We start from the raw sequence: 18,592 nt of genomic DNA, 5'->3' as shown, positions 1-18,592 counted from the left end.
ACTCAATCAAAAACAATGTTATTACACAGACAGGCAAACCTTGTTGAAAGCAATATCTATTTAAGGATTTAATAGCAACAGAGAATCATTATAATTGTAATACAGGAAAAAGCCTTGATGAAATAGGGCTCTCTAATTCTTAAAACACTTTGCTTTTATGTGTACCTGAGTTGGTTAATGAATTAAAAATCATGCTGCTGGATGCTGAGAACCGAAGCCTCAAAGATGGCCAGGCATTGCAACAGCCCTCACCAAAACACTCTTGCCTGTTACTTCAGTTAATTGTCCAGGCTCTCAGCACAGCCTGGCTGCTTCTGAAGGGGATCTTCATCACCCAGTTGACGGAAAAGGCACTTGAGTCAATCAGAAATGGGGAAGAAAAGGAGCATGGTTTATACCTGCAGGCAAAATGTTTATGCTTGTGGCCAAGTCTGCAACATGAGCAGGCAGCCCTGTGGCTTGCCTTCAGCCTGATTAACTCAACCTGCAGCCCAGCTCCCAGCCCATGAGCTTGGATTTCCCCACATTAGAAAAGCAGATGTGGGCTGTTTGTGGGCTGTGTGCACTCCAATATACCACTTCATAGGAACAGTCCAGGCCAGGACTGCACTGTCCAGCATGAAACACGCTTTCGTTCACAGACAGAGCACAGGTCCTTGGAACAGGACCATGGAGGCACCAGGTGCATTCCTGCTGTCTTCTGTCAATTCACCTAAACCTTGCCAGCATGATGTTTAACATCCTTAAGCAAGAATACAGAATGGAGGCCCCACAACTCAATAAATACATAAAAAGCAGAAAAAAACGAGGAGGGAAGGATCTGGGTTTTGTCTCTTTATCTCAGAAGCAACCACCAAAACTACATGCCTTCCCAGGCAGGGTTTAGTTGCAGGAGAATCACCTCAGACCTTTAGGCAGAGAAGGAAAAATTCTGTGACACCATGATTAAAGCCAAACCAGTTAAATCTGATATTTCTATGGAGCTTCCCAGGGGAGACCACCCCTTTTATGTGATGGCCCTGCAAAGCTTGTCCCTCAACAGCATGTGACAGAGGCGCAGAAAGGATGTGGCCACATGTGACGATGCCAGTTGGTGGGGATGGAGGGCATGAAAAGGAGTTATCCAGCTGTCAGGGGACGTTGCTGCCTCCTGCCCCCATCTCTCACCCTGGGCAACTGTCCACCTGTAGTTAATGGTCTTGGCTACAAAGATTCACAGTTTCTTCTAATGACATATACTGTCAGGGTACCATGGTATCTTGTTAGTGATCAGGTTCTGCTCCCTGGGAAAGAGAGAGGTCAAGATTTGAGTGCTGATATAAAAATAGTGTGAGCTAACCAACTTCTTGCTTGAATATGCCGTGTTGTGAGCACGCTCTTCCAAAGACCCTAAGGAACGTAAGAGAGCAGCCCCAGGCAATACCGCAAGGGACACACGTGTTATTGCATACATTTAAAAAACAAAGCTGACAAGCGGATTTGCCTAAATTGGGTGGGTTGGTGCTCGCCCAGAGCTGTCACTAATTCAATGCAGATTGTCTGTGTAATATGAGTGCTTATTTTCAAACGAAACAGGGTGGAAAAAGTGCGTGCAATTCCCAGGAGATTCTGATTGCAACAAGCATGGTTGGAGCTGATTAGCCTGTTTACCCTGCCAGTTTTCACACAGACAGATAGGCAGTCTCTTGCATTTCCCTGAGCAGATTCTGGAGAAGGCTAGGGAAGAAAACAAGATCCAGTTTCATTTCCATTTTTTATGCAGTCCATTGCTGTAATCAGGGATAATGCTTCAGCTAGAGATCTGTCATCAGTGAGAAGAAAGGGCTAATTTCTGTGACTATCTTTGTGGCAGATCAGTAGTTCCTGAACTTATTCCCTCACCTTTGCCTGCCAGGACTAAGATTTATTAATCAGTTGGTCATAGTGCAAAATCCACTCACTTTTCCTTTCAAAATTTTGCTTCTGCGCCACAAAGGGACTAATTTTTTCACTGCATTTTAAGTTACTTACAACATTTACATTACTTACAAGGTCTTTTTTCCCCTTGCATACTTGCAGAGTATTTAATTTAATGACAAGAATTGATGTCTTCCTTTCTAAACAGTTTCCTGTGCTCACAGCGGTTCCAAGTCATAGCCTGGCTCCTTCCTTGGCCAATCCTATGGTATCTTCTCCAGTCTCAGCTGTTTCCATAAGCATACTTGTATTACTGCTGTTTCTTTAACTGAAACTGAAAAGAATTTCCTTTCCCTAATTTTAAATCTCTGTTCCTTTCCCTTGTAAATGGGAGAAGCTCAAATACAAGAAAACTTGGGGTCTGATTTTATTCCAGCCTATCACATGGCCCCATAGATCCAAGGATGGTGCAAGGACAACTGAATTATCTCTGAAGGATTCCCATGATTTGGACTGATTTTCCTGACAATACTTAAGACTGGTTTAGAAGTGCAATGTTTAGGGTTCTTAGTATAGGTGAAAATGTATGTTCATTTTCATTTTTTTTCCAATTGCTAAATAGTTGTAGAGAAATTCCATGAGTGGGGCACATTTCACCAGATTTCAGCCATCCAAAATGTCGGTGTCAGGTCTAAGCTATTTTAATAGCTTAAAAGTACAAAGGAAGACAAGTATATTTGGACAGCAATTTATCCCTCGTCTTAAGGTGCCTCTTTATTTCTCTTGCTGCATCTCACTGGACCCTAGGAAGGCACATTTTGCCTTAAACAATAAATAAATAAATGAAGAGTTTGAAATGGTGCAAGAAGGCATCAGTTCGAAAATACAGAGCACCAAAGAATCAGGCCTGTTAGCTGGGAGATCTTCAGGCATTTCACAAAAGCAAAAGATAATTACACAGAATACTGAAAACTGAGAAAAATGTGTCTGTTTAAAGACAGATTATATTATGGTATGTACCTGCTGTATGTTGAACAAATGCAATAGGGTTTTTTTGCAAAGCAAACTATCCAAGGCAATTTTGGTACCTCAAACTGATAGTTTAGGACAAATTGGCAGCTACAAATTGCTTGTTGCCTGTCTAATGCATAAGCACATTTTCAGAATAGTATTTACTTAGGCATGAAAAGTATCCTTCCTTTTAATAACATGGTTATGCAAATAGTGCCTTGCCCAGATTTTTGCTCTAAAATAACAATGCAATAAAATTTCCAAGTTATCTCAGTGTTAATATTTGGAAATACCTAATTTCTGACCAAATTGGTTTAGGCCAAGGTCTGTAGCAGAGGGACACCCCTATAACACAGGAAGCACCTTGAAAGTACCCGAAAATTTTAATTTGTAGACCTCTGTTTGCACTAAAAAACCACATTGCAGTTGTCTGCCTCACAGAGATTGGATTATGGGATTATTTGTGTGCCTCTGAAAGTGACATAAATCAACATTCTGAGTAGGGAGATGCCTAGTTTTATCATAGCCAACATGCAGCCTTTGGTAGCTATCGGGCAGGAACAACTACAGTTACGAGAGAATCATCAGCTCTCTAGTGTCTTGGCACCAGACTGAGGGCTGAAGGGGGAGATTATTTTCCCTTCTGGGTAATTTTGCTGAACTCTGCAATTATGGCTGGTGAAAGCAGGATAGGGTGTAAGAACAGTGGTTCCACCCAAGCCCTGCTAGAACAGGTATTTCCATGGTCTTGTGATGGGACACCACTTAATCTGTTGCAGCAGATCATAGACTATCTAACAACATTAAACTGGAATAAAGTAACCTCTAAAACAACAGTTATAAAAGACCATTTTGTAAGCCATTTTACAGGAGTAGGGGAGAAATGTATCATTCTTAATGCTTACTTTGTAGCTATTTGGCCACAGAGGAAGAAAGGAACTAACAAAATTGAGGTAGGAAAACGTGTATGCATGCTGAAATACCACTGTAGTTAGAGCTTAGTGTATCACATAGGCTTGAGAATAGTATGTTTTCTGATTTCTGTTCCCAGAGCTATTTCAGACTTTATATTAAACAAAGATAAGCAAAAATACATATAAATTATATATATACACACACACTTTTCACAAAAATTAGCTAAAGTTGGGAGTAATAACTGGATTTCATTAGTTTCTTTCAATTTCTGCATATTTTTTTTCCCCATTTCTACTTAAGTTCTCCTTAAGTTCCCTGACTGCTTTGCTGTTACATCAGGCTCTTAGAGGTTGTTTTTTTCTTGTGTGAGCCTCTCCAAGTGTGTCGAGGGAGGAACATACAGTTTCTGGTTCCCAGCTAGCTAGCACAAGGATGTGCCAAATGCCTTCTGATCATCCCTTCAAGAACAAAGAAAACTGAGCATCTGCAAATATGTACATCTAGGTATTCAGGGAAATTCAGAGCAAAAGAGGAAAGCAGAATCAGTGTTGGAGTTCAGATTTCTCAGAGTTTAAATGACTGTACCTTGTTTGAGATTTTCATACATTTCCTTTCTATCTTAGATATTAAGGTATTCTCTGATTCACATCCTTAATCATTTTGCCTCTGCTACACTCCAGCATCGTTGCTGAAGATCTGAGACACTGCAACTAAATTATTTTATGAAGCTATATAACCGTATTGCACAGCTAACAATACTAAGCAGTTTCACTAAATAACAAATGCAGCTTGCTATAAGTCAGATTCAGATGCCCTTTCTCATGTGGAATGTTTCTAATTAGAAATTCTCAGACTAGCAGTGTGTTCAGTTTTGCTCAGTATCCTTAAAAGGTACAGGAGGTGCTGACACATGGTGTTCAAATACCTTCCTATAGGCAGAGGATGGCAGTTGTCTCAGTATTCCTGGTGTGACATGCATTTACAATTCCCTTACATCATTCCTCCTAAGGTTCCATACAGCACTGTTGACAGGTAACAAAGCTCTTTGAATATGGTCTTTTGCATTTCAGTATTATAACTGGTTTCTTATAAATGAATGTGGGGTAAGAGGTACAGGGAATTTTTAACTGCATTGCAAAGCTTTCAGAAAATAATCTAGTCAGAAACCCCAGTCTACCCCTACAGATGCCTTTAATTTTCCTGATCACCTGGATTTTCCGACATTAGTGCAACTGACATTTTCTCAATTGGGAAAAAGAATGCTAAGCAGTTTTATGACCTTATTTCGTTGCTATAATGCAATCATGTTTTCCAGACCTGCTTTCTCTTTACTATGCTTTTGAAACAAATAAGAAGGGACAATAATTCTGATCTTTCAGAAGCCTGTAACCTTAAGAAGACAACCAAAGCAGGCCCATAAGTGTGAGAGTTCATTCATACTTTGCGCTCATATATTTAATCACAAAATATTTGGGACCTCAGTAAATACAATCTGAACCATCCATGATACTGGTTTCTCTATGGTTCATGCAGCCAGCATACCTGTCTGCTGTTTTGTTCTTCACCTGACAATTTTTGTGGGACTACTGGGGCCATGGCCAATTCAGCCAATCTTCTTGCACACCTGAAATGGCACAAAACTGATGAGACAAAAAAGGGAGGAGACCAGAGCTGGCCTTTCCTGCCCAATAACTCAGTCATTGATTCATATTCTTCTCAAGGTGGGTGCAGAAAGTCTGCAAAGTTTCACTTAATTTGGCCAGTACTTGAATACCGTAACGTAGACCTGCTGGTTCCAAAGTCAAGGCAGTGGTCAAGCAAGATGTGGCTGACGAGCGGGGCTGTGCTGTGGGCTCCTGTGGGAACCCCACGGGCTGGCAGGCACTGCACTGCACTGCACCGCACCACGGCAGACTGGGTCCTGGCACCCCCGTCCTGCGGAGGTCCAGGCTTCCACTGAGGTCTGCACTCAAAGGAGGGGGAAATCTGAAACTACTGTCTCTCTGCCAAACAAGATATTGCTATTTTGGCACTTGTTTGAAAGCGATGAGGTATAACACGCCTCTGTGTGAGAGGGAGGCTTTCACTAAGTTCCTGTGGGTATTAGTAATGCAGTCCTTTCCTGAAAAAATGTTAGGGTGGGTGAGCTGGTTTTCCTTTCAGAAAAGCTTGCTGTACCGTGTTATCACTGCATATTATTCCTCTTCAAATACTGAAAATAGTTGTCCTTGAAGGCACACGCAATCCATAAACTAATGAAGGTTGTGGTAGAAGCATTAGAGAATTGTTGTCTCTCATCTACAGATGCAGTGAGAGTAATAAAAACTAGTATGAATCTATAAATTTTATTTATAAGATGCTACAGTGTTATCAACCCATTTCAGAAAGCTTGATAGGGTCTGAAACAGGTTTAGCTAACTGGCAAGCAAGAGTGTTCAGCTATCTAGAACTGTAAGTTTCATTCCTAGCAATCCCTTTTCCTGAAAACTTCTCTTGTATAAGGAATAATAATTAACAATTATTTTCCTAGAAAGCAGAAGAAAGTAAGGGCAAATGTGTTATTTTGCATGAGCAACCTAGATATTAATGCCCTCCTGAACCCAACAGTCCAAATGAATCCTGAACTCTGTTACTGAAGAAATGTGTATCTTTTAAGTGTCTAAAGAAGTTTATGTGCGGTTTAATAGAATCAGTATTAGCAGCATTAGCACTGATACTTAAATGGGAGCTCTGATCCAACCTTAAGCTCTGTGAGTCCTGAAGACAATACTTATTAAAGCAACATAAGTATCATCTTCAGTGCCATTAAAATTAAATATGAGTACACATCAATTCCAGCGTCAGGAGACGTACTGTAAAGATCAACAATAATTCTAGCTGAAGATCTCTCTGGAAGCCCATAAAGCCTGAATACCACAGTATGAGCTATACAGAGATTAAAGCTGATTGAATAGTACTTACGGATATAGAATGCTGTTATTTTTGTCTTTCACTTTTACAGAGCATACCTGCAATTTAGGAATTCATTAAAGTGAAGTGTATCTGAGCATTGTAAACAAGCGAGGATATTTGAAAAGTCTTTTAACCCTGTTATCTGTGATCTGAATTTCAAACCTGAGTACCTCAGACATCTGTGTGTCACATGAATGTCTTCAAACCAGGTTAGGTATTTTGCAGTCCTGAGTATAGTGAAATATCCACACCTATATAAAAATATATAATTATATCTAGCATATAAATATGTACTAGATATAATTATATAATTGTATATAAATAAAATAGCCAAATTGAAATGCTAACGTGACAAAAGAGAGATTCACCGGTAGGTTCTGACTCTTTTGTGCCACTGCAGTGGTGCAAGGAAGTGGTAAATCTGTGCTGCCTGTTGTGCTGTGGCTGGTCAATAACTGGTTTATGGCTTCAGGCTAGCAACAGCTAGATGAAGAGTATTGGTTAATCTGGCTCAAATGTTCACAATTATTCTTTCTTGCCTTCATCCAGCTTTGAAGAAAATGTATTAACTGCATCCAGAATATAACAAAACTACTAGAGTTCCCAGTGCTGAAACAATAATTCTTTTAATAAAAGGTCTGGCGATAGTTTGTACCTAAGAGTGGTACCAAAGTGAGCGCTTAGGCTCATTAAGGGCCTAATGCTCTGGGAGAATGAGCTACTGCACGTCAGCTGGACTACTGAAGCCTCTCTGCATCTGGGATTACTGTAAACACTGCTGTGAGCCTGAGCCCTGGCATGTTTCGTACAAGACCTTACTATGGTTCAGGACCTTCCAGGCCTTGCTCCCACAAGCCTTCTGACATGGTCTCCAGCAAGGCGCAGCTTCAGCAGAGGCACCCCATGGAGCAGGAGGATCTGCAGGAAAGCCCACCATCCTTTCCCCTTCCTTCCTCGTGCACAGCAACCCTGCGCCTGCTCGGAGCTGCAAACAAACAGAGCTAGACGTGCCAGCATTTACAGCTTCATTTCACTGATTTTGTGTTCTTTTATGTCCTAGCACTTCTGGTATCTGTTGATATTTAGATGTGAGATTAATCCCTAAAAAGGTTGTGTTTGCATAAGATCATCAGTTCTGCCAGAACCCAGCTTTTGCAGGTGGCACTCAGACAAATACATCCTGGCTGAGTGAAATGAGCTTGGTCATGTGAGCTCATTAAGGGTATCTGGTAGCAAGTCTCATTAGGCTGTAGGAACGAAGGAAGTTTAAACCTATGATCTAAGAAAGGGATTGAAAAATCTGTAGATACTGATGGGGATATTGGTGGACTCAGGGATGATGTTACTGGAGCAGAAAGGTGAGGTGCAAGGGATTTGAAGCAGGGGTTCCTTTCACAATGGTATAAATCTCAGGGGTAGTTATCTTAGAGTGAACCCATAGAGTGGAGCATAGAAAATCTGGAATGGGAATGGTTTTGAAAGATAAGGTATCGATTAAGGAGATATAAGAAAATAAAAGTTGAGTATAGAGACTTCATAGAGTCAAAGGCAGAGATTAGGTACACTAGGGAAGGACCTTAGCTCTGGCTAAGGGACTTGATTTTTCAGACAGCCTGTGGTCAGAAGGGACAGGAAAAAGGAAGCTCCTGGAGTACAAGGAGCTCACAATCACTATTCGGTGAGCAACCTTTCAATGTAAAAGTGGAGACAAACTAATTGACTGGTATTGTGCTCTCCTCTGTTTCCAGATAAATGATTTGATACCCTCCCATCAAATACTTTGCATTTGAAGCTAGTAATTCTGTTCAAAAACCACAAAAAACCAATGCAAATATATTTGATATTGGCTCCAAGGCAGTGTTTAGGTGAGGAAGGACCCCTGATGTGGTTCAGGGTTAACCCAGACTGGCAGATTTGTCATTGCTCAGTGAGTAACTGAAAGGAGTCAGTAGCAAATTCAATAGTAATGAAGAACAGCTCAGTCCCACAAGTACTCCTTTATACTAGCTGCATGAATTTGTTCTGTCATAGGTTTGGTTTTTTATGTATCTTTTGTTTGTTTGTCTTTTAGCTGTTAGTAACCAGTACCGTTACTAATGGTAAGACAAGAAAAACACTTAAAAGGATCTGGGTGGGCTGGAAAGTTATAGCTCGATGGGACTTCCTTCATATGTCTTACCCATTGTTCTGTGCTGTAATAGCACTTGCTTGGCTTTTTAGCATGGCCAGGACATGCCAGCAGTAACATGGTGTCACAAGGTCTCTGCAGATGGTTTCTGCAGAAAAACAGATCACCTCCACCACCACCCCAGACACTGAAGAGATTCAAAGTACAGGCAAATTAACCTATCTTATCATGCATGCTGTGAAAAAACCCCCATGCCTACAGGGAAGGCTTTGGCAAATCCCCTCTCAAGGGGAGTCCATTAGGTTCTCAAATTGCCTGAGTGGGCTAACTGTTTTCATGGGTAACCTTCAGTCATATCAGAGGCGGTGATTGGGGAGCTAATCTTCTAGACATGCAGAGATGAAAAATGTCTGCAAGGTCAGAATGTAAAAAAAGCAATATTTATTTATCTCTTCCATTCACCCCTCTCATATATTAATGAAATATCAATAGATGTATTAACAAAGAGAAAAAATACACTGAACTTTCCTATGGCAGTGGCATTCCTGTAGTAAGGAACTATGAAAAAATTTCATGAGCAACAGCCTCCAAACTACCTGAAAAGCTACATCCTTCTGGAGTTCTAATGAGCTAATGCTTATTTATCCATTTCTAATGTTACACACAGTGTAACTCCAGTTACTATAATATTGTATCACGGAAAAAGACAAAAGCTGTTTCTAAAGACCTGGAAGCAGATTTCCTGCACACATCTCACAGCAGTTATATGAATTAAACTCATGATGTTCATGTTGATACTAGGTGAAATGAAAAGGATTTTACTACATTCTAGAGGCAGAGATTTAACTTTTGCTGCAGAAGTTACCTTGTTACTGAAAGTGTATCTGTCACTGATGAGAGGTTTAACAAGGCTAATAAATGAGATGTGCAAGTTGTATTCTGTACCGAGTTTTGCTCAGCAGAGAGGTTTGACATCTCTGCTGATGTCAGCTGCCACGGTAGACCCTTGTCATTTGTACAGAAAAACAACACCTCATTACAAAGGGTATAATTTTTTCCATTCTCTTTTAATCTCACCAGTCTCACCCCACACTCCCAGTCTAACTGGGTGGCACTTTGTTCAAAACATGCCGAATTGTGCTGGTTTGGGATCATATGTCAATAAGACTAGAACAAGGTTGAAATGAACAGCTAAAACATTTTGATACGTAATCTGAAAAGAATCATGAAACCTGTGAAAGGACCTTTTGAACAGTATTGTAAGGATGGCTTCTGCCTCTTTTACAGAGAATGATAAGGCATTGATATAAAATCATATGTGTCAAATATATGCATTTTTATATAGTTGGAATGTAGATATCTGCAAACCAGAGGGTTTTGTTTATATTGCTTGGTACAAGCGATATTTATTCATCTCAGAATGTTGTACATTCAGAACATTTCCTCTGGAGCTGTTCAGTGAAGACAAAAATTAATACTAACAAGAATTATTGCAGTTCCTGAGGGAATTTTGCCAAGCCTATTGAGTTTGCAGTGTTGTCAACCTACAAAAGGACAGTAACAAGCCACCTCTAATGGTATTCCTTAAAATCTTGTCTGGCTTAAGTGGCTTCAGAGTGAGGTCCTCTCTGTGAAGACTAGTTTCCTTAGCAGAAATTCTGTGACCACTGTTTTACATGTCCTGCATGAAGATCCCCAGTACAAGTAATCGTCACACTGTGAAACTAGTGTTTCTCATTTCACTAGTGAAACTAGTGAAACTGATTTCAGAGAGTGACTCAGGTTATTAACACTAAGGGAGGGAAATAAGTATTTTTCCAGTTTGAGGGAAGTTTGTTTTGTACAAGAAAACATTTCCACATAAGTGGAAATAGAGTTGTTGGAGCCCCTCAAACACGTTCACTCATTAGAAAAATTGATAACTTTATTTTAACTGCTTCTGATTTAATTATGAAGAAGTGGTGCAATCTGCAAATCAGGAACTGTAGAGCTGTGGTCTCCAGTCATGGAGCAGCAGAGCATGTGCTTACGTATGTTGAGCTAAAAACATTGCTGAGCTGGGCTCAGAGCTAAGGGGACAGGACGGGATAGGGGACAAAACAGGGGCAGCACAATTGATGATGACAGCTAAATGAAAAGATGAGTTGCACTTCCCAAACAGTGTATCAAGAAGATAAACAAGGGAGTTACCTTTTCCTTCATAATGGATGGCAGATTTTAGTGGCTCCAGCTGCAGCTTTCAACAAGGAAAAGAGCTGATCTTTGAGCTGAAAGTATCTTCAGTATCATGATGTCCTGCCTACATATTCCCCCACATGTATGGTGTCCTGGGCTGATCCCATTTCCCCTTCTACTCTTCTTCTTCTTAAGTAGTATTGGGGCAGCTAAAGCAATTACACAAGCACAATAATTTATACTGTGTCCTAAACCAAGAGCATTCACAACATAATAGTTCTGGGCTTTCCCTGACTAGTGCTTGATGTTGGCTCATAGGCCAAAGAAAGCTTTCCAACACCTCACTGTATGTATCTGCATGCAGGGGTGGACAACAAAGGTTAAAGGTTATGAGAAGGGTAGAAGAAAAGCAGATGTTTCAAGGAGAAGTGAAATTAGGAGAGAGTGAAAATAACGAATACATCTAAGCTGAGGCAAGGTGTACACAGTAAATATTTGAGGCAGAGTGGGGAAATATAAATATAGGTGGATGATGTACTACTGCTCTCCCTGGATCCTGACAGCAGCACAGGATGGTTTCACCCATCCACACAAACCTCCCTTCCAGTCACTCCATTAATTGCTGCTGCTGCTGCTGTGTGTGAAGTGCAGAGAGCAGTGCTCTTGTTAGCATGTAACCGTCCTTCATTTCAGTTCCCAGCACCACATGCAACAGTCTGAACAAGAAGCGATCTAAACTTCAAGGAAAAAAACCAGACAAAAAGAAAGAAAAAGATTTCTGAGGATAATGGAGGAAGATAATAGAAGAGATATTGCTTGCAGAAAGGACCTAAAGCAAGGAGGAACACCAAATTTCTCTGCAAAATGGAGCAATTGATTCAGACCTTTTCTGACAGAGTCACAGTTAAAATGTATCAATCTGGGAGTCTGCATTTTACCAAATTTGGACTTTTCTTAAATACTCAATAAAGGCTAAGAGTACTTTACGTGCAGGACACTGTCTTTTCGTATATGTGACTGAGTCTTGCAGGTGCCTTCAACTGAAATGTGCGTTTCCTGTGTTAGTGGGAGAAGTCCAATTACTTCACATCATTAAGAGCTGCAAAGAGAAAAACTAGTTATGGCAGCCTATGAGTTACACAGGTCTTGCACTGTTTCACAAATCAATTCTCATTGTCTTAATATCGTCTGCATTAAAATTTGTAAAACTGCTGTGTTGTGTATGGCATGGACGACTGTGCCCTGTTATAGCTGTGTCCACGTAAACAAAGTAATACAGTTGATCTCTCCGTTATGAAGAAAAGATTGCATCCAAGAAACTGGAGCAATAGATTTCCATTTGGAAAAAAATATTATGGTTTAAAAAATAGATTAATTTTATGACCATTTTATTCTCCCAGTAAGAATTCTGAAATACATGAAATCTGAATTACTTTTTCTGCACATTCATTTCTTGGTGTTCATGTCACCAGTCCCATATTATTTATCCTGCACTTGGCTCTTAACTAAGTGTCTGATAGAGCTGACTGACTGAGCCAAATCAGGTACCTCATATCACCCAGAAAAATCTGTGCTTTTCCCCTTGATTAGTGTGACTTGTACTCTACTAACATATGAGCCTGTGAGTTGAAACATGCCAGAGGAGTTTGAGTGACTACAGGTAGTTAATATTTTTTCAGTTAAAATAAAATAAAAAAAAAATTAAAAATTGCTTTTTCTAAGAGCCTGAATTTTCTTTTCACTGAGGCCATTTTATATCATTTTGGCAGTCTAAAGTGGTTTTATGTTGAATTCAATTCAATTTACATCTACTTGAAAGACAAGCACCACTCTGCTTGAATGCGAATGAGAATCATATCCAATACATGTGTATATCTTGAATTTTGAACTTACAAATGAATGCGGTGAGAAGAATGAAGTCTTAGGTGATCATGATTCAATGACTTCTTAGTTTGTCTTAACATTTTATTATAACTGTCTCTGAACTACAGGTACCAGTCATCTGTCAATACCTCACCAAGCAAAGTGATGTTAAAACAGAACAAAAAATACTGAAAATGTCACAAAGGCCTTCCACAATGGTTGGACACAAAGTCCTGAAAAGAAAACTCATAATTTCCTTGTAATTTTAACAAAATATTGTAACATACCCAAAGATCCCTTTGAGTCTGCGGTAGTTTCAGCTTTTGTTGCAAGTATTTCATGCATTCCGTAAGGACTGTCACATTTTGCTTATGTTTTTTTGGCCCCTGAGTTTATAGTTTCATGATCTTCATCCACTGATATGGTAGCAGAAGTTAAAATTTTTCATTCTTTCTATCACCTTGTTAATAAAAGATTAAGCAGTTTACAAACAGATAAATATTCTAATTGACTTCAGAGTGATTTATGGCTTTGTAAAGAGGTAGTGAAGTTCACTTTCTAAATTCTAACAAGCTCCAAAACTGACCAAAATTAGGGTGGGGTTTTTTTCAGCACAGTTAATGATAGAGCCATGGTGTGGGATATAAAAATAGCAGTGAAGTGGGGTTTGTGTTTACATGACTCAGTGTGACTGTATTCATGTTTACAATTCAGCAAACTTGAGAAAATACCTCTTTTCTGACCCTGACACAACACATTAGCAGCTTTAGTATGAAACGTGTGTTCCTGAGCCTGCAGGTGATTCTCGCTCCAGATCACATATTCACAACTAACCAGTAAAACCCGAGAACTGGTAAAATGGAGGATAAAATATAACTTCAGAAGAATATTCAAAGGAAGCCACTCTAAAGTCAAAATCCTGAAACTAAATTTCAGGTTTGAAGTGAGTCAATTCACCTCAAATAGGAGCAAATAAAAGATACTTTAAAAGCATAGGATTAAAAACTAGACATAAAAGAACAGTGATACCCTCTTTTCAAGTAATAGAACAAACTATATTACGAGCAGAATTTTGAAGTGTACATCAAACTGATTTTCTCCTCTTTATCCTTTTTAATCTCCACCAGATGCACTTTCTTTAAATTCAAGTTTTACATTCCTAGCCATAACTTGTCTGAACACACGAAAAACGCATTGAGAGACATTAGTGGCATTCTTTTTCTTTCTTTCTCTTTCTCTGTCACTCTACTTTTCACAGCTGTTGAAGGCTTATCTTCTTAAGTCTTTCAGTTTATAGACTTGGTTTGCTTTAATTTCACCCATGTTTTAGGCTCCAAGCAATTCCATGCCATTCTTCTGTGGAATGTTTGCAGTGAAAATGATGTGCATTTGTGCACACACACATATATATGTATGTATAAAAATGTATGTGTGTGTGTGTGTGTGTATAGGTATGTATATAAATGACCCCAAGTAGATTCTACATGATTGTTACCAGCATGGCAGAAAAAAAGCTTTACAATGATATTTTAAAGCTTAAATGACAGAACATATCATGATTGAAATCTCAGAAAGAAAACGCTGCAGGAGGAAAGAAGGGTTTTCATTAAGACACACCAATACTCGGTAGCATTTTTTCTCAGTTGATCCCTTGGGGTCATAATTTTCTCAGGAATGATGAAATACAGTTTCCTTTCCCATAAACATTTTAGGCTTTTTTGCTTTCTTAAGAGATTGTCACTAATGAGTTTCTCCTTTATTCTTTCTCTCTCCTCCCTTCCACCTCATTTAATTGTGGATCAGGGTGGATTTGCTATTTTCACTGTTTCTTTTAATTAGAATGTATGTGAAGCAAACTGATGTGTTACTAGGTGGTGGGTTTTTTTTCATTTAGAGGGAATACCCATGACTAACATCCTGCAGCAGTGGAGTCTCTAGAATAGCTTTTATTCATTAAGGCAGCATGATGTGTTTTAATGATGTTTAACAGAACCTGCACAATTTCAGCAAGTCTGTTTGCTGACCTTGCGCTGTAAATGTGGGGCATATTCAAGGATTACAAAAGGCAGCAAAAAAATTGTCTTTATTTTATTTTTTTTCATGCAAGTAACAAACTTGGCTGCTTGTTATTTATTGTGGACCTGTTCAGCTGGGTGGGCAAGAATAATTGCATTTTTAAACATTGCCAAATCCACAAACATAAAAGGTACAATGCATATAATGCTGGAAATAACTCTCAGTGAGGAAACTCCAGGATAAATGGTACAAAATAAACCTCTCATACATTTGATTAATCAACTCTATTCCCCTTTCCCCCTCATCTTTCAAATTCATGGGCAAATGACATTTGCCTTTCCCCAGCATGCACCTCTCCATTAAACCAGGGAGTTTGCCTGGGGCCATACCTATATATCTGATCCATGCATAATGAAGCATGAAGCTGCCAATTGTAGGGAGCGTCTGCTGTGTCAGAGACTGATAGGCATTTCATTTGCTGAACTCCCCAAGGGCCCTCACACATCTCAGGTTTCATGTAGTATTTATTTTAGGCACTCACATTTCTCATCTGTGAACTTCACACCATATGTAGAATGAGTAACACAAGCTCTGCGTGAAAAAGCTCTCCAGGTAGTTCTAAATGTAACTCAGTGGAGTGGGGACATTGCGGGCTTGAAAAATAGGCTTGCATGGAAAATGAAGGAATATTAAGCTCTGTCCATACAACAGCTGTCTGAGTCTTTCACTGAGTAAGAATGGCCTTATTCTAAAAAGATCACTGCGCTACACTTCGACCGCATACATTGTTTTGTAGTGTGCACTGTGCAGATCTACACTTTTCACAAATTATTGCTACTCTGCCGTACTCTTTGCAAGGAAATGCTCATGTGCTGTTTCTAAAGTGCAGTCTTGTTAGGTTTGAGGCTCACAGTCAGGCTGAGCTGGTGGAGAGCAAGCCCATATGCCATACATCTTTGAAATCCGAAGGCTGAATAACAATCCTGAAAGGATAGTTTTAGTTCCCAAATCTGACCATACAGAATTAGTGAGGCAAATGTATGTCTCCAGTTTATTTCTGCTGGGAGGAATCTAGAAATGATTCCATGCACAATGTTCTCTTGTAGCATTACCATGAAGGAGAATAATAGAGAGAGTGGTAAAAGAAATGTCTATTCACCATCGGTATCTTTTCCAAATGGGTGTTTTTAAGCATAATGAAACCTTTGACATTTGCTTCTCTGAGGTGATTATGACAACCCTGTGAAAAATCCTCACATGTAAGCATTCATAGGGGACAGATTTCTAGGACCTGCAGCCATATGTTGTAGACTAAACAGTAAAACTGACATTCAGAAAACAGATCTGTTTGAATGCTTGGGAATTAAGCTTGTGTCTGGGAGGAGATAATACTGTGCTCCTCATCAGAAGTATTTAAATATGTGCGCAATACGAAGCTTTTCAGTATTCACTGGTTCCATACCAGATTACTCTTGTAGAATTAAAGGCCTTCATAGGTGCAGGCTGTGATGAGGGACAGGACCCTCTGCTAGTTTGAAGTGCTTTTAATGGAGCAATGTCCACTTAAAACAGAAGCATTGCTGCCCTGCACTTCCATCTTCATCTATTTGTAACAGTCTGCTTTCATTGGTGCTCAGTGTCCACGCTTCTTTTGGGACCACCTTTCTCTATTTTGGCCCTTATTCAAGGGGATTCTGGGGGTTTTACTATTAAAAAAAAATCTTCAAAGACCTTTTCTGTGGTTTTATGTCGTGTACAATTCATAATAGGCAATGCTGTGAATGAGACAGTTCACTACTATTAAGCTAATGAAATACAAAGTGTAAGTGGTTTCATTATGCCAGCAGCAATTCTTTCCTACATTTCATTGCCATACTTATTCCATAGTATGTTGTACAGTAGGAAATTCTATTGAAAATTTTTTCTTATTATTAACTTTGAGCTCCAAAAACACATTGCAGAATCCTAACTCCATGTACATATAATCTTGAAAACATGCTGAATTAATAGATTTGCCTGCACGGAATTAGGGTATTACAATAATGAATGCAATCAGAGTCACACGAGAGTGCAGAAAGATTTGTTGGCAAGTAGCATTTTGGCATTCTCTGGCTTTCAAATTCCTAATTACAACTTTATCTTAACGTAAAGGTTTTATTTCTAATACATTATTTGTGTGCACATATATACAGATGCCAAAGGTTTTTCAGAATGTGTACCGTTCATTAGCGTGGCTGAAATCAAGTAGATGTTACTGACAAAAGAACAATTGTACAATGGTGAATTCACTTCCCTTCGCTACAGCTGCTATGGCAAAGCCGTAAGCTGTTTTTAAGCTGCTTTATTGGTACAAATACATGCATGTGCAGGTGCCCTCATTTGTGTGCATACATAATATATACATGAAGACAGGTACTGCATATATGTTTGTGCGTATTCAGCCTGTGGCCATATACACTTATTTTCTTTAATTGCTGCATTTAGAGGGGAGCGTAAGGCGTGAGAAGGAAGGACGCAGCCATCTCCTGATTCATATGTCATCTACGACGCAGCTGACTGCATTGCAGGTCTTCTCCTGCTGCCAGTGCAATTGAACCATGATGAGGAGGGACCACCCTCTAATGGAGAAAAATAGTATTTCGGTTTCGGGCCTCATTTGAATATTGGCTTTCAGCATTGCCTTTGTAGCATGGCTGCAGCATGACGCAGTGAAGCAGAGACCACACAGAACCTTAGCACAGAAGGGGCAATTTACAGACAGCTGTCCCCAAAATGTGTCAGATGCTTTCCATTCTGATTGCTCCCATTACTTTAATCCTGTGGCATAGAACATCATCTCTGAGTTTAGTTTTTAGACTGTATTTTGTACGCATCAACAAGCATTTTAGACATATAAATCCTAGTGGCATAAATGGACAGTTCCACCCTGAATGTCACTAAGAAAAGCAGTGTTCTTAGTAGAGAGAATTCATAGTCAGGCAGTGGTAGCGCTCTCTGTGAGCGGTCTATTTATTTTTTGAAGCCTACATGCATTTCTGATTAGTTTTGCAGATGAAAAGAAAGACAATTCATCTTCTTGAAAGCTGACTTAAGCGTCATGCATGTAAAAGCTCTCACTCCACAAAGACATCCTCAAATGCACATATATTTCCCTCAACAGTTCCAAAAGTTCATTTCCACAAGGGATCCATTGGTTGTTTTTTGGTGAGTTGATATACTAATTTAGAAATATCTGTTCATCGCTGTTCAAAGGGGTATACAACAGGAAATACCCAAATTCTTTGTCAGAGAAACCACGTGAATAGCACACTGTATGCACATACAGCCTCCTAGTTTTCATTGCTATTAGGTGTCCCTTTAATGAACACTGAAAATACTTCTTAGCCAATAGAACTAATTCACTTATTCAAAACTGAAAGACTCAAACCCTTCCAAGTCTATAAATGTAAGCTTATAAGTATTGTTCTTTATAGTTTAGATTAACCTTAAAAGGTTATAAATTATGTTTTCCAGGCAGTGGGTAATTCAAAATCTACACCTGCAGAAGTCTGCAGAGCTGTTGTAATGAAAGATAATATTCAAATGAAACTAATGAAAACATCGTTATCCATTTTGTAAGAGGTAATTACATTTCAC

This window comes from Falco peregrinus, chromosome 7, assembly GCF_023634155.1.
Source record: "Falco peregrinus isolate bFalPer1 chromosome 7, bFalPer1.pri, whole genome shotgun sequence".
Classification (NCBI taxonomy): domain Eukaryota; kingdom Metazoa; phylum Chordata; class Aves; order Falconiformes; family Falconidae; genus Falco; species Falco peregrinus.
This window is presented reverse-complemented; position numbering follows the sequence as displayed.